General features: G+C 39.0%; 1 long non-coding RNA gene across 3 annotated transcripts; it reads right to left on the bottom strand.

The window, feature by feature from the left end:
- Positions 1-9,579: 9,579 nt before the first annotated feature.
- LOC311087563 lies at positions 9,580-13,166 on the bottom strand. 3 transcript variants are annotated; one of them, XR_014607299.1, is made up of 8 exons: positions 13,039-13,166; positions 12,870-12,942; positions 12,715-12,787; positions 12,557-12,603; positions 12,104-12,194; positions 11,913-12,011; positions 11,572-11,695; positions 9,580-9,988 (listed from the first exon to the last, which is right to left on the bottom strand). It is a non-coding gene; the product is annotated as an uncharacterized lncRNA (long non-coding RNA). The 3 variants fall into 3 exon arrangements; XR_014607301.1 differs by having other exon boundaries at positions 12,870-12,938; XR_014607300.1 differs by lacking the exon at positions 12,557-12,603.
- Between the last annotated feature and the right edge of the window lie 3,085 nt (positions 13,167-16,251).

Below are 16,251 nucleotides of genomic sequence, written 5' to 3'. Positions count from 1 at the left end.
CAAAAAGGCCAAACGGAGTGCAAAAGGCCGTCTTAGCTCGGTCCGCCTCTGTAACAGGAACCTGATTGTACCCGCTGGCAAGGTCCATGGTGGAAAACCAACGTGCTCCCGCCAGCGAGTCCAGTGTTTCCTCAATTCGGGGTAGAGGAAAGGCATCCTTCCTGGTCTTAGAATTTAAATGACGGTAGTCTACGCACATGCGCAGACTACCGTCCTTCTTCTTGACCAGGACGATGGGTGAAGCATAAGGGCTACAGCTTTCTCTAATTACCTGGGCCTCAAGCAGTTGGTTAATGTGCGCCTTCACAACCTCGTACTCAGAGGGAGGGATACGCCTGTACCGCTGCCGCACAGGGACATCATCCAGCAGAGGGATATCATGAGAAATGAGATTGGAGCATCCCAGATCTCCCTCATGCATGGAAAACACAGTTGAATACTTTTCAAGAAGCGCCCTTACCTTACCTTGTTCTTCCACTGACAGGACGGATAAATCAATCGACTCAATCTGCTCTAATATAGTGGGAGAAACCAGCACCGCTTGTGTACTCACTCTAGCTGAAACCACTTGGACCTCAGTGACCTCTGGAGGTAAGCTAACCACATAAACCTGGTTGACAGTACCTATGACCGTGCTAGCATATAATAGTACATCTACCGTGCCAACATTAACCACGGGCACATAAGCTGTACCACGTTCCACTGGCACTAAGGAAGGAGATGCCAACAAACCTGCTGGAAGACCAGCCTCTGGTGGCTCAAACAGCACTGTACCACTCGAGTACTGTGCAGAGCAGGTCACAGCAACCAATTTCATGGTGCCGCCTGGGATGCGACACGCCCGACGTCCACGCACTCTAACTCGCCCCCCCTGATTCAAGACTGACTGAGAGTCAATGTGACAGCAATGTTGTAAGGCCTGGAAAACAGAACTAGGGGCCTGAGACACGACAGGTAAATCGAAAAGGCTCATGCCATGCTGGCCAAAGAGTTCCTGGTAGCAGCGGCTCAGGACATTCATTCCCAGAACCCCAGGAACCTGAGCACACAAACCACCAGGAGGATCCTTGACCACCAGCACCCCACAACCTAAGACCACTCGCCCGCAAAGCTCAACATCTAGTTCTAGATAGCCGATGTACGGAATTGAGAGGCCATTTGCGGCCCGGAGCTGTAGCCAATGGCATGACCGAAGCTGTTCCTGACCCCAAGATTCAAAATTTGTCAAGAAACAACTCTCTGTAATGGTGGACACCATAGAACCAGTGTCCACCAGGCAAGGTACCTTGACCCCACCCATACCCACGTCGAGTTGAGGACAAGTTGACATAAAACGAGACATAAAATCTGAACCAATCAGAAAACCTGAGCCTGTCTTTTCCCCAACCAAGCTGTGGCCCTGCAGCTCGGCGGGAACTAGTTTCCCGACGCCTGTCTAGATGGTGACTGTGCACTCCTCGTTAAAGAGGATACTGCGAGTGCTGGTGGAAAACGAGAAGGTCGCCGCTCCCCATCACAATCTCCGGCATAATGACCAGGTTGTTGACACCTTCTACAAATAATCTGATTAGGCCGGGATGATCGCATTCGGGGTTGGGGATTTTGAATTTGAGCTATGCTTTGGGTCAATTGATTCAATTGTTGTTGCTGTGTTTTCAGCATTTCTCGTAATTCGCTCAATTCAGATGTAGTTGAAACGGCGTTACTACTTGTGTGCGAATGTCCCTGTACTACATACTGAATGCCATAAGCAGAAGGAACAGACTGGCTTCGACCACGTGTACCCCCGGGCACTCCCTCCCGTTCCCAGCGAATAGCTTCACTGCGAACATCCAACAATGTAGCAGTAGGTTGGCGACGGACTAGCTGTTTTAACTCACGTCGGAGGGCACCATCATTAACATATTCCACGAATTGATCGCGCAGCAAAGTTTCCGCATTAGGCATGCCATAAGGTGATTGAGATTTTACCTTTTCCAGGAGACCCATCAGAACCAGGGAGAACTCCAATAAGCTCTCCCCATCCTGTTGTTTCCTGGAAAAAAATGACTCTTGAAGAGCAACATATGATTTCGTACAGCCGTACAGGTTACGCAAGGCCTGAAAAATTTTCTCTGGATCCTCCCTCTCGTCCCTTGAACGATAGCGAATCTCTTCCCTTGCTTCTCCCTCCAAATGATCAACCAAAAAATATGCCCGATCAATATTAGAAAGGTGGCGAAGCCGCATGCAAGCCTGGGCCTCCTCCACCCACTCATCGAAAAAAATGCCAGACCTACCATTAAATTTTGGACACTTTCTGTCACGAGGGACAAAAACAAATCGCTCTGTTGCACTAGAACCAGTGGGTGGGGGAGGGTCCACAGCAGCAGATAGAGGGGCGCTAGATAAACCAGGCTGTGCAGCTGGCATCTGCTCCTGTCGCAATCTTTCATTATCTGCCTTTAATCGGAGTACTAATTCCTTTAACTCACGTAGTTCATCCTCCATGACTATAAAGCACGCACAGCACTTACCAACACAGATACGAAACTCACCGGTCCGTTTTACAGACCCCCGAACGAAACTGCCGCTGTCTGGTTTCTGCAAAAAGAAAAACAAAAGAAAAACCAAATATCCAAAAATACCAATACCAACAAAAACAATACCCACGTCTTCGCCCTACACAATAGAGACCCTGCCGACTACGCCAGTTTGTGACAGAGCAATACCAGGTTTCAGACACAAGGAGTTTCGACTACGCCACCCATGGGAATTTCACCCCGGGAAATATGAATGATACCTAAAAATTTAGGTCACACAGGTTCGACTCTCGTAAGGAAGTGGGCGGAAACGTGGGTATCATGAAGAAATACAAAACTTTATTAATACAAAATCCTATTTAAAAAAAGAGTGTGAGATTCACATTAAAATAATCTCCATTGCACCAGGATGTGTCTGATGACTTGTTAGTGCATGGCTGACATCGACTTCAAGACAAACAAAAACAACAAATGACATACAACTCACATCACTATTAATTACACAACTGAAAAGAAAAGAAATACAACCTTACAGGGCCAGGGTTCACCACACGGAGAAGGGGTCACAAAGCTAGTAAATCAAAAGCACACTTGCACACACACACCACCGTGCACGCAGCTTACGCAACCACAACACTTCAGAAGTGTGGCACCGCCCGTAGGAGGAGCACCACCACCACCACCACAAGAGACCCGTCACCCGTGGGAACCCGGCGACTGAAAGAAAGAAAAACAAAACACTTCAGAACAGTTACAATAAATCACAAATTGATTATATCACTGATCACAAAAACAAGACGAAAATAAAGTCATATCAAGTCACAAACAATATAGATGTTGGTACAATAGAAAAAGAAAGAAAACAAAAAAACAAAACAAGTTAACTTAATTCAGACCAGCTTAAAAGGAGCAACCGCGAGGTTACTTTCTCCTTATTTCACAAAGTAGTGAACATCGACTCCAAAATACAATACACTAATATTTAAAGAAACCAGACAGCGACAATCCTCCTGATTAATTGGACGATGCGGCGCTCTCGCAGTATGGCAACGGAGAAGCAACCGAGACGGCAACTATAGCAGAAACAAATCGCTCACGAGCGGGAGAGAGAATCCTGAGACAAATCCACACAGAAAAACAATTACCAAATGCATACATCACCTGCTAAAATTCTCAGCATTTAACTATGTGCATAACACTTACCGAAAAAGTGGAGATAAGCTCTATTATCCCTTTACAGGCACAGATATACGATATTCATATAACTGCCGTTCAGCTGAGATACAGGGAACACTGCACACAACGCGAAACATCAACTAATCCCCAAACCCCACCAAGCTAACCAATCTGCTTTCATAAAACAGTCCACACATACCTGAAAGGTTAGTAGTCTTAGCATCCACTTAACACAAGCCGAGGGAACCAGGGAGGAGAAAAGACAGGCTAGAATAGCCATGAATCATTACTGTCATGCACACAGCAAACAACAAAACTTGCTACATGCTAATGAAACATACCTGTGTTCACTGTCAACAACGGAAAGAGAGGAGGAGCCGGACGTGACGCATCCCAGGCCATGACCAACCAGCTCTTAAATAGTGGATCCTCCCTGCTAATTGGTCCTCACAACCGTCAATCACCACCACTCGTCCTATTCATTCGGTTACACAGACGCAAAGTAAAAAAAATCCTTACACAGCTACGTCGTCGCCACGTCACCGCGCACTTTGAGCGCAGCTCCAACACGTGGCCGTGACGTCTAACGTCTCGTATCTTACGTCTGACGCCTGATTACTATGGGATTTTGGCCAGACGACTGGCGAGCGTATACACGTTAGTTCACCTCTCAGTTTGCTTCGCGATCGCCAAAAAGTGCACAAATCACACCTCATATGAGAGCAGGTAAACACACACACCTGTGCGAGCTGCGTGACGTGAGTCAGTCTCTCCGTGGCCTCCGTCACTTCACTGCTGTCCATCGCTTCCCTCAAAGCCTGCTGGGAGTAATAAGAACACAAACTACAACTTTATTCAGACACAGCCTTAGATAAACTGAAGATAAAATACATTAGTAATAAGTGAAGCTGGTAATGCTGTTTGTGGAGTTGTTTGATCAGATCTTTGAAAGATGATTGAAAGAATGTTTCAGGAACATCACACTAACCTTTAAATAACATTCTAGTAACATTAAGGAAACTGGACATTTTTATGTTCTTGGAATGTTAGAAATCAATGTTCCTATAATGTTGAATTTTAAATCAAAATGAAGTTGAAAGAACATTTGAGGAACATTATCCCTTTTAAAACACGTTCCTCTAACGTCAAGAAAACTGGACATTTTTCATGTTCCCAGAACCAACACTGAATATTTGGAGAACGTTCTTATAACAAAAGTCTGTTAGCTGGGTTAGACCCCTTATAAATGTCAGTCAGTAAAAATGACTTACTGTTTGCTTTTGTCATCATCACTTTCATGAAGTTTCCTCATATTGCTCTCGCATTTCAAATAAACATCTTCGCGCCAAAACGTTCCTTGCGTGACCAGTCATTTCCCAGAAACCTTTATAGTCAGAACTCTACAATAAATGGATCCGTGTGGATAAACAATGTAATATGCTAGCCTACTACGCAAACATTTTCTCAAAGTCTCTCTTTTTCCAAAGTGACAGATAAAATCTCTCACTTTTGACCCAAACAGGTGTTACTTTATGTGAACTTTATATACTATGTTCATCTGCTTATTTATTATAGTCAAAATATTCCAGCAATTATGTTTTTTAGAACTCGATCGAATTCAAGATGTATAAGCTCAGATCAATAAAGCCTACCTGGACCCGGTCCCAGTGCAGGAACTGTAGGTTACCACTAGGGTTGGGTATTGGTTGGGTTTGGGTTAAAAAAATAATACCCTTTTATTTACAGGGCCAAACTGGACATAATATTAACTTAAATCTTTAAAGATTTTCTGATTTCTGATTAAATGAAAAATTGCGCCGTTTAATAGGCTACTGATGTAACACTTAAGTTAAGATCAACATTTTGTTTTCACATATTGACTTTTACTTTAAAGCAGAGAAATATCTGACACTGAAATATTTAACACACGCAGTATAGCCTTGTATAAAGAAGTGTTGGAACTTTGTTAAAACATTTTGCACACGTTGTCACACTCGCTGTTACAACGGTGTTTGCTAGCCTACTTGATATGCAAGATTTGCAGTCAGCATTAAAATAGACTTACCCGAAGAGGAACGGCTGCTGTTATCATCATCTGGCAGCTGAACTTGAACTTTCGTCAAGCGTGTCAGAGGTTTTGGGTTCTAATCCGCATTCGTACAGTTTTTTTTTTTTTTTTCTCATCAAAACCGATTATGCTCATCAGTGGTTGTATATCAAAAAGGGACACGTTTGTATGCATTATATTTTGTGATTTCACCGGAACGAATAGAGAGTCTCCGCAACGGGTTGAAGCGCGCGTCCGAGTGAAGACATGTGCGATGTGAGCGAGCCACAAGAGAAAACACTGTATCCGCGCCACTGATCGCAGCGGCAACGAGCACTTGATCACTTGATTTAAGAAACACATTTCAGCTCTAGATCGCCTCTTATTTAACAAACGAACGCAATGAATGCTCTGCTGGTTAACTGGAGATGTTTTATTATTGGAACATTCGTGCCGCGAGATGTTTTATAGGGGGTGAAGAAAAAAAAAGTCAGGCACCGACATTTTCGTTCTTATTCGGTCTCGTTACTACCGTTTACGTCGGAACCGGTTCCCTATTGGCACCGCGTTTCGGTACCCAACCCTAGTAGTTACCACTGAAGCGTAAGTGGTTAGTGGATTGCTGTGGTGACTCGTGACACTCGCGAACAGTTCTAAACAAGTTCTTTCGCCGGTACAACTTGAATATTATTATTATCATAAACTTTTCATTAACTCCGGTAGGCTGTACAACAAGGGAATTGTAATTGGCTGCTTTTTCTGCAGACAGAGCGTATCTCTGTTGATGTGTCTTATTTTTTTATCAACCGTTTGATGGTAAAGGGTGAGAGACCTTGCAAGCCACATGATTTTTGCCAAAAAGCCAGGTGTGGCTCGCGAGCCATAGGTTCCCAACCACTGGTGTACACAAATCAATAGGTTAAATTACGTGACCTTTCACAAACTGCCGTGAGACTGGGCTAGTCTGACAGGGTGGGGGGCGTGGCATCACTATGGTCAGCCATCATGATGGACGATGATATCTTCCATCGGCACAACCCTATCAGGGTCCTAACAGTAACACATTACTGTAGTTTCACAGTGGTGTTAATGTAACACTTTTGATACAGCATTAAACTAAGATTATTTTTTTGGGGGGTCACCATTGTGCTGAAGAGTAGAGCCTGTGCTTCAGTCCAGGAGAAGATCTAGAAACATTGATGATTTGCTGCATGTTGCTTTATTTAACAGGCGGTGACTGTGTAGTTGCTGGTCCAGTGGAAATCTTTTAATGTACAAAATGGTGACAATCAACAAAATATTTAGATAATCAGATCAACTCTGAACATCACAAAAAAAAAACCTACTAAATGTAACAACAAAAATAAAAAGTGAAGTAAAAGCAAATATTTAGAATAAAACAAAATAATAGGACAATTCAGCTGCATAATCTATTCATGTTGCAATTGCATGCTGGGAGTTTTGTACTGTGCTGGTACCCAGCATGCATTGCAGCATGGCACTTTTGCTTATCACCATTGTTCAGATTCATACGCTGATTATTGATGTCTGTGTGAGTCTGCATGTCACTAGATTATTTGTTTTTCCTATTGATTGACATAATACTGTTAGATTTTGTGCTGCATGAAATCTCTTCTTTACTTCAGTGATTCTGCTTGTTAACAGGCTTATTAAGCCTGAGATGATTCCATATTTAATATACATATAATTTTGTGGCTCAGATAAGGTCCAGTTCTGGTTTATTTCTTTGCTCTTGGCTGACATGTGGCACTGCTATGGCCTGCTTGTGGCCCAGATCTGGCAAACAGGAGCGGTCCGCCCAAGTGCCATCATTCCACGCTGCATGTGGGCCAGATCAGCATTCCACATGTGCCAGATTTGGGCTGGATCTGGACCGTCACAATGTTGCTATGTGGGGAAAAATAATAATTTATTCTGTATACATACCAAGAACACACATAAAAGACACATAAAACAATAATGGTATTATAACAGAAGTGGCTCAAGCACAAACTACACAAAAACATTGTTTGTACAGTAAGTGAGAACATGAGCAGGTGATGGATGATGCTGATAAACACACTCCCCTCCAGTATATAAAAAAGATAAACCAGGGCTCCGCTCCACAACGCAATATCCAGACGTTGACGTTGATCTACTGGACTGGTTTGTGTCACAAAAATACTATACATTTAACAATACATTGTTAAAAGCGCTATATAAATGAAGATGACTTAACTTTGTAATAATTATTTCTGAATATTTCTGTTTCAGTATTCGTTGAGAAACAATGGCGGTCTGGACTGTCTACCTGTCTCTCTGTCTTCTCATAGCTTTGGGAGCTTCAGGTAAGAGCATTATTCAACGTTTCACATCATTACTGTTATTTTAACATGAATTGTAGCACACCTGGGACTCTGTAATGACTAATCAGAAGAATGATCTAATACAGTATGTGCACTAAAGTAAACCTGAGTTTGTTTCTCAATTATTATGATAACATTTAGACAATAAAACAACAACAACAATTATATCAGCTAAAGTTATTAATTCTTATTATTACATGGCTTGGTTGAATTCTAATGTAGAATGCGGTCTGTTATTTCTTGATAACCGCTGCTAAGTATAACACACCGTTGCCATGAAAAACAGAGCATTGCTATGGACGCAGGATTCTAACCGTAGAGACAGAACAGACTATTTTCTTTAGCGGAAGCAATACAATAGTTTTTAAATCAATAAACTCCTTTTTAAATCAATATTTTGTGTCAAATTATTGATTTATTTGGTGGGTAGCCATGTAATAAGCAGGATAATGTAGAGCAAGGCGGTTGTTATAGCGAATACAACCCCTTCAGGCTGATTCAAGAGTCCTCTGCTTCACGTCGGGGTCCCGATCAGCCTGTCGGGGTTGTATTCACTATAACAACCGCCTCGCTCGTTTTCTCCTTCAGTGATTCTGCTTGTTAACACCAGGTGTCTTCAATGTTGGCAATAAAAGATATTTAGTAAATTTTACTCATTTTAAATGGTTAACTTTTAAGGAATTAATTTGATTAATTATTACTCAATTATAATTTGTTCAATTTAATTACTTTTACAATTAATTACTAATTGAAATAGCCCGAGTAAAGATTACAAGCACTTTCTGTGTGGAAAAAGTTGCCTAGCTTTTTTTAAGTAAATGTCACTCCACATTTTTTTCAGTGTATAAACATGAATATCTATTGGTACAATATGCGTCACATGACTAAATTTACGTCATCGTTTTTAAATCCCTCCGGTTTCACAGTCCACACTACAACGCGAAAACGGCATTTTCAAATGTATACGCTTTGGAGTGCGTTTTTTTTAAAAAGCTTCGTTTTCATTAATAAAAACGCCGTCTCAGTGTTGGACGGAAGGCCAAAACGGAGAGAAAAAGATGCGTTTTCAAACGAAAACGTATTAGTGTGGACATGGCCTTAAAGTAACACTAAAGCAGTGTTAAAGTTAATGAGATAATTAAGTGATTAATTGAGTGATGATTGAGCATTAGTGATGAACACCTGCAGTTAACAAGCAGAATCACACTGTAAAGAGGTTGCTGTAAATTTTACAGTAAGTTACTGGCAGCTGGATGCCAGTAAGTTACTGTAAAATGTTTTACAGTATCATTACTGTATTTTCACTTACAGTATACTGTATCATTTACTGTACTTGCATTTACAGTATTATTACCGTATTTTCATTTACAGTATTAGTATTGAGTTTTTTTTTTCTTTTTTCTTTTTAAATTTTCATCATTTAAATTTTCTTTTTTTAATTTATGTTTACCCCACCCCCCAAAAAATCACAATAACTCACAAACATTTGTCCTTATAATATTCTTTTTAATCGTTGAACATTTTGTTTTAGAAGTACAAATTACAAATCTTGACCTTTAGGAGCCACTAGCTGAAGAAAAAAAAAAGGCAACATCTCCAAAGTCCATAGAATTAATCTCCTGGTGACCATTTGTATCTGTAGCATGGCAAAAACGTACACACACTGAAAAGCAAAACAGGCCTTAAAACAATAAAATACAGTCAAAGTCAGTGTTGTGTTGTTACATTTCAGTAATTTTGTCAGTCAAAGTTGACAAGCTCTCTGATGAGAAACACTGAGGGTTTCAGGCTGATGCTTTTCTTTGGACCTTTCCAGATTTCCATCTGATCTGTGCCTTTGGTGTTTGGTGCCATCAGGGTTGACTCTCAGAATGAACCTGCAAACACAAGCAGCGAAAAATATATAATTTTTTCAGACCGGTGTTGGCAGAATTTTCCCTAACCCTCAAACTTGATGCTGCATGTACTTTGGCGTTAATAAAAGCACTACATCTGATTCTGAATCCACCTACAGTAGTGGTGGGGGAAAAATCGATTCTGTTCAGTGTCGCGATATTTTGCGCACGCAATTATATTGATACAGTAGCGCAAAGTATTCCAATAAAGGTTATAAGGCTGTGACGGTGGCAGTTTTTTTTACCACTGCAGTGGTTGGGGGGTTATTATGAAAATTGAAATAAAAAAATGTAGTTTATTCGAGCAAAAAAGTCTTTATTTGAGCAATTCCGTCAAAGAAGCAACACAAAGCCTGTAAAGCATTCAAATACATATCAGTAAATATTAGAAACTTACATAATAGAAAAGATAAATCTATAAAAAAAAAAAACTTTCGTTTAATACTTCCACACAAAGACACGTGATTCCACATGAAGCCATACCGCTCTGTGCTTTGAGAGGGATGACACGAGGAGGAAAGAGACCATCGATCTATTTTCTGATATCTTCATGTTTTCTACTTGTTGTAAAAGGTATGAAAAGTGAATTTAATCTTCCACAAGGGCAAGACATTTAAGCTATGTTTGAAATTGCGCTGCCAGAGAGAGCGAAACTAAAAATCAAATAAACTTGACGCGCCGTACATGTCTAATAACAAGCAAAAACTGTGTTGAAATGAATCTGACGTGCAAGTAAAAATGTAGGCTATCTGTCCTACAACGTTTTTCTACTTTACCACAGTAAAGAATGTGAATGTAATAGGCCTAAATAAAAGCAAACCAAGGAAGAAACGTTTATAATCCCCTTCGAAAATCGAGACGTAAGTGAAGATTTTGGGAAAAAAACAAGGTATTACATGCAGGGATGAGTCACAATTTTTGGATATTCGATTAGTTTATTTAATTATAGAATTATAGTATATCGAATAGGTTGTGTAATTATTCTCTAAAATAAAATCTCCATGTTTTTGGTGCTAATGCGGTGGTGACGCGTTCATATAATTACGTTCTGTAATAAGGTCCTGTGTCCTGAATGTTCAAGGACAAAGTTTTTGCACTAGCCTCCAGTAAATGTGTAGAAGATGTTCACAGATTTAATGTGACATTTGAAGTGAGTTGAGCAGTCTTATTTTTTGTAATGTCTTTGAATAATATGGGGGACATGAATCGCAATATATCGCAGAATCGAATCGCAATACTTGCAGTATCGCAATGTTAGGAAGCGCAATAATATTGAATTGTGGCCCAAATATCGCAATACTATTGAATCATCAAATCTTTGCCAATTTCCACCCCTAACCTACAGGGATGGTTACCCGATAATACATTACATTAAAATCATTAAAGCTTCATTCTTTTTCAATACATTCCTGTAGCTTAGATTTCCAGGGAATGGATAATTTAAATTAAACTTAATACAATGTAAATTGCTTTGGATAAAAGTGACTTCCAAATGCATGCATGTAAATGTAATGTAATGTAAAAAAAAAATATATATATATATATATATATATATTTTGGTTTACCTGATTCTGCATTCGACAAAATAGACAGCTAATGCTGAAGAGTCGTCTGTTAGCAGTTGTAACTGGATGATGATTCTGCCCTTCATTGTCAGCATCCATGTTTTTGCTTTGAGAACAGACTCTCCTGAAACAGACAAAGTCACAGCAGCATTTTAGTGTTATAGTTTACAGAAAAAAACTAAAATACAATAACAGAACTTATTACTAACAACAATAACATGTGGGGTGAAGATGAGGTAAGATATAATGTTGTATGGTGTTTATAGTTTTTAATCAATTAAACAACATTAAAAATATTAGTTAGCAAAACTTTGCTATATTGATAATGGTATATTGCTAACCCTTTCCTCCTCCTTCTCCTCTTCCTTCTCCAACGTCAACCCGTTCTGTGTATTAGTGGAGAGCGTCAGCAGTGATGTACAGTCCGGAGGGAATGGCCGCTGCAAATTCAAAATAAAGAACAGAAAAGAACATGTTTGCCTGCTTAACTAATGCATACTTCAGCTAATTTAGTTGATGTCATCTTACTCACCTGTAGATGTTATCACCATTACGAAGGCAATCACAAAAAAGACTCCAAAATACACCTCCGACATTTCAGACGACATAATTCAGACCACAAACTTGAAAATAAAACAAAATATGAAATTAACAATGGTGTTGGATAAAGGGTTAGTTTACTCAAAATTGTAAATTCTGTCACCATTTACTCACCCTCAACTTGTTCATAACTTCCATTAAATTATTTAATGTGCTGTATACAAAAGAAGATATTTTAAAGAACATGAGCAACCAAACAGTTACTGGTCCCCATTGACATCCAAAGTATTTTTTCTATTATAGAAGTCCATGCGGACCAGCCACTATTTACCAACATTATTCAAAAAATCTTATTTTAAGTTCAGACGAAAGAACTTCATGCAGGTTTAGAACACATTGTGGGCGAGTAAATGATGACATACATAATTTTCTGTTTAAGGTGTACTACGTTATCCCTTTAACTTAGTTTTACTCAGTATTTACGTTGTACATCTGCCAAAAAGTTGTGAAAGAGGAGACAGAACATACCAAAGTTATTATGCTTCTCTGTTTAATAAGTTTACTTCGGCTAATTTAGGTGAAGTTGACCATAACGTTACATACCAGTTGATGTTATCACAATGAAAAGGCTCCAACACACTCCATCGTTGCAGATGGCATTATCCAGATCACAAACCTGAAAATAAATCATATAGGCCTACGTGAAAATATTGTTTAAAACCCGCACTTTAACAAGGGTTTCGTCTATCTCACTTTACCTCAGTATTTCACGTTGAGTTCGCTGTTAGCTCGGTTAACGTTACCGACGACTCCGCCCGCCTGATGAGCTAACTTGCGTTAAAGAGGCAGAGGAACACACAACCATTATTTTTTATAGTTTTAACTAAAGAATATTTCGGCTAATATAGGTGAACTTAACATACTCACCAGTTAATATTATCACCGTGACAGCGACCCGGCCGACAGTCAGGAAAAAAGACAGTAATAAAGGCACCAAAAAACCATTCTGACGACAGTCAGGAAAAAAACCCACTAAGCAAAATGATGTCCAAAACACGTCTTTTCAACGTCTTTGTCACAAAAGTCGGACGTTGAAAAGACGTCCACTGAGGAGCCAGAATGAAAGTTTTTATGACGTCTTTTTTTGACGTGTTCTGCACGTCCGATATAGACGTTCATCGAACCTTCGTACAAGCTTAAAACTAGTTCAGATGTGGCCATTGTGGACATATTTTCAGCATCATTTATGGTCTCATTTAGACATAATTACTTTGACTATTGCTGTCAGATGCTCTTAGTGAGAATTAAAAGAGGTTTAGACGTTGATATTTGTTTAATTTGAAGTGTCACCATTGTGGTGATCAGTGTTTGCTTTAGTTGGGCTCTTGGTCCCCGTTCCTTTTACTTTAACTTTTATTTGACTGCTTCAACTGTGTGTTTGTAAAACACAATTGTTGTGGCAGAGAAAGCCAATAATAAGTAAGATCAGGTGTTTTCATCTTATTGATGATCATGAAATCATTACAAAACAAGCATCTAATGTTGTCAGATGCTTTGGCATTCATAACCACCAACTTTCTGCAATATTGGTGCCTAAAGCATTAAAATGATCACTTATTTGAAGGTGTATAAAAAGAATGTGCACATGATGTTTTGAGCAAGTGTGTCACATAGTCACACACAGACATCAAGATTTTGGATATGAATCACAACAACGGTGACAATCAAAACAAAAAAGCTTGGGAATTAAGGAGGAGTTTTGTACTATGAAAGCTACCCATCATGCATTGCAGCATGAAGTTTTTTTTTTTTTTTTTTATTGTCACCACTGTTGTGAATCATATGCAAAATCTTGATGTCTGTATGTGACTATATGATACATTTGCTCAAAACATCATGTGCACATGCTTTTTATACACCTTCAGATAAGTGATAATTTTAATGCTTTTGGCACCAATAATGCAGTTCCACAAGGTTGGTGGTTATTAATGCCAAATATAAACACAAAACTTTAAACACATTATTAGATGCCCATTGAGCTGATAACACCTCATACTTGTTCTAGGCTTTCTTTGCCACAACAATTGTGTTACACAAACACACTGTCACAGCAGCCAAAGAAAAGTTAAAGTAAAAACAAAGGGGACCAAGAGCCCAACTAAAGCAAACACTGATCGCCACAATGGTGACACTTCAAATTAAACAAATATCAACGTCTAAACCTCTTTTAATTCTCACTAAGAGCATCTGACAGCAATAGTCAAAGTAATTATGTCTAAATGAGACCATAAATGATGCTGAAAATATGTCCACAATGGCCACATCTGAACTAGTTTTAAGCTTGTACGAAGGTTCGATGAACGTCTATATCGGACGTGCAGAACACGTCAAAAAAAGACGTCATAAAAACTTTCATTCTGGCTCTTCAGTGGACGTCTTTTCAACGTCCGACTTTTGTGACAAAGACGTTGAAAAGACGTGTTTTGGACATCATTTTGCTTAGTGGGAAGGCACTAAAACCATTCAGACGAAAACAAAACGATACATCATGTTAGTTTGCTGTTAACATAAGTAAAAACATTTGAAAATGTTTGTTTTACATAAAATAGAAATTATATAGGCTACTAACCTTTTTGGTGAGATACATGATCTTTTGTCTGTGCATTAACTGCCACTTCACTCCTCAAAAAAACACTTGAAAAGAAATCCCTCTTGCCATTGGTCAGTTTTTCGCGGGCAAGTTCACTACTGTAAATTGATTTACAGTAGTGAAGAATTACAGTAGTGACCCTATATTTTCCCATAATCCTTTGCTGTTTACAGTAACATACTGTATACATATTTTACAGTATCTTACTGTACATATTACAGTAAAATACTGTTCAAATTACAGAAATCCGTTACAGTGCACTGAAGGAAAGAGAAACACAAGAACTGCAACAGACTTTTAGTCACAGCCTTAGATTAAATCAACTAAAGATAAGAAGAAGAGATTCAATCTGTGAAGATCTCAGCAGAGGAGGATTAAACAACTCCACAAACAGCATTACCAGCTTCCCTTATTACTAACCCGATTGACTTTATTTCTGTCAGATGTCTACAGGTCTTATTGAGAATTAACAGAGGTTTAGATGTTGATGTTTTAAAATCACCATTAAAAAAATCACCATTATTGTGAACAGTGTTGCCTTTAGTTGTGCAATTTGACTCTTGACTTCTTAGGGGAGTTTATGGTCTTTGTAACAGTGTTTACTTAAACACATAATTTGTTGCATGAAAAGCCAGAATCAAAGATGATAAGCCAGGTGGTCAGGTCAGGTGATACGCCTATAGTTATCAACATCATAAAGTTTACAAATTTTATCATTGACTGAAAGTGGATATTTGTTAGTAATATATATTTTTTATCAACATTGACTTCTTTCTTCAGATCAGACATCAAGCTGATTTTTTTTTTTTTTTGAATTATTGGGGAAGTAATCTTTGGAGAAACACACAGACATCAAGAATCCACATATGAATCTCAACAATGGTGACATGCTTTGTATGCCGCAATGCATTCTGGGAGGCACCATAGTATAAAACGCTTGGCTCCATGCATGCATTGCAGTATGAAGCATGTCACCATTGTTGAGATTCATATGTGGATTCTTGATGTCTGTGTGTTCCTAAAAATAAATAAATGAAAGACAATAATAATTTTCCAAAAAAATCAGCAATGTATATAAAAATAAAAACATCTGCTCTGTATTAAGAAAGGTGTAAGCTATTTTTAAAAAACAAATGACAACTTATGATCAGGGAAAAGATTAGTGAATCACTCTACTTTATAATAATGAAAACTAAACCACCTGAACACCTTTGTTTTTGGCATTCTTTGTAACAAATTATGTACTTTGGTAAATACTGTTACAAAGAACAAAATTGTACTTAAAATGCCAAGATTCAAACTGCCCAACTAAAGGAAACACCGATCATCACAATGGTGGCCAAACATTTTAAAACATCAACATCTAAACCTCTGTTCATATGACAGAAATAAAGTCAGTCTGGTTAGTAATAAGTGAAGCTGGTAATGCTGTTTGTGGAGTTGTTTAATCCTCCTCTGCTGAGATCTTCACAGATTTATGTCTTCTTTTC

Source organism: Abramis brama, assembly GCF_963993115.1.
Source record: "Abramis brama genome assembly, chromosome: 1".
Lineage (NCBI taxonomy): Eukaryota > Metazoa > Chordata > Actinopteri > Cypriniformes > Leuciscidae > Abramis > Abramis brama.
This window is presented reverse-complemented; position numbering and strand designations above follow the sequence as displayed.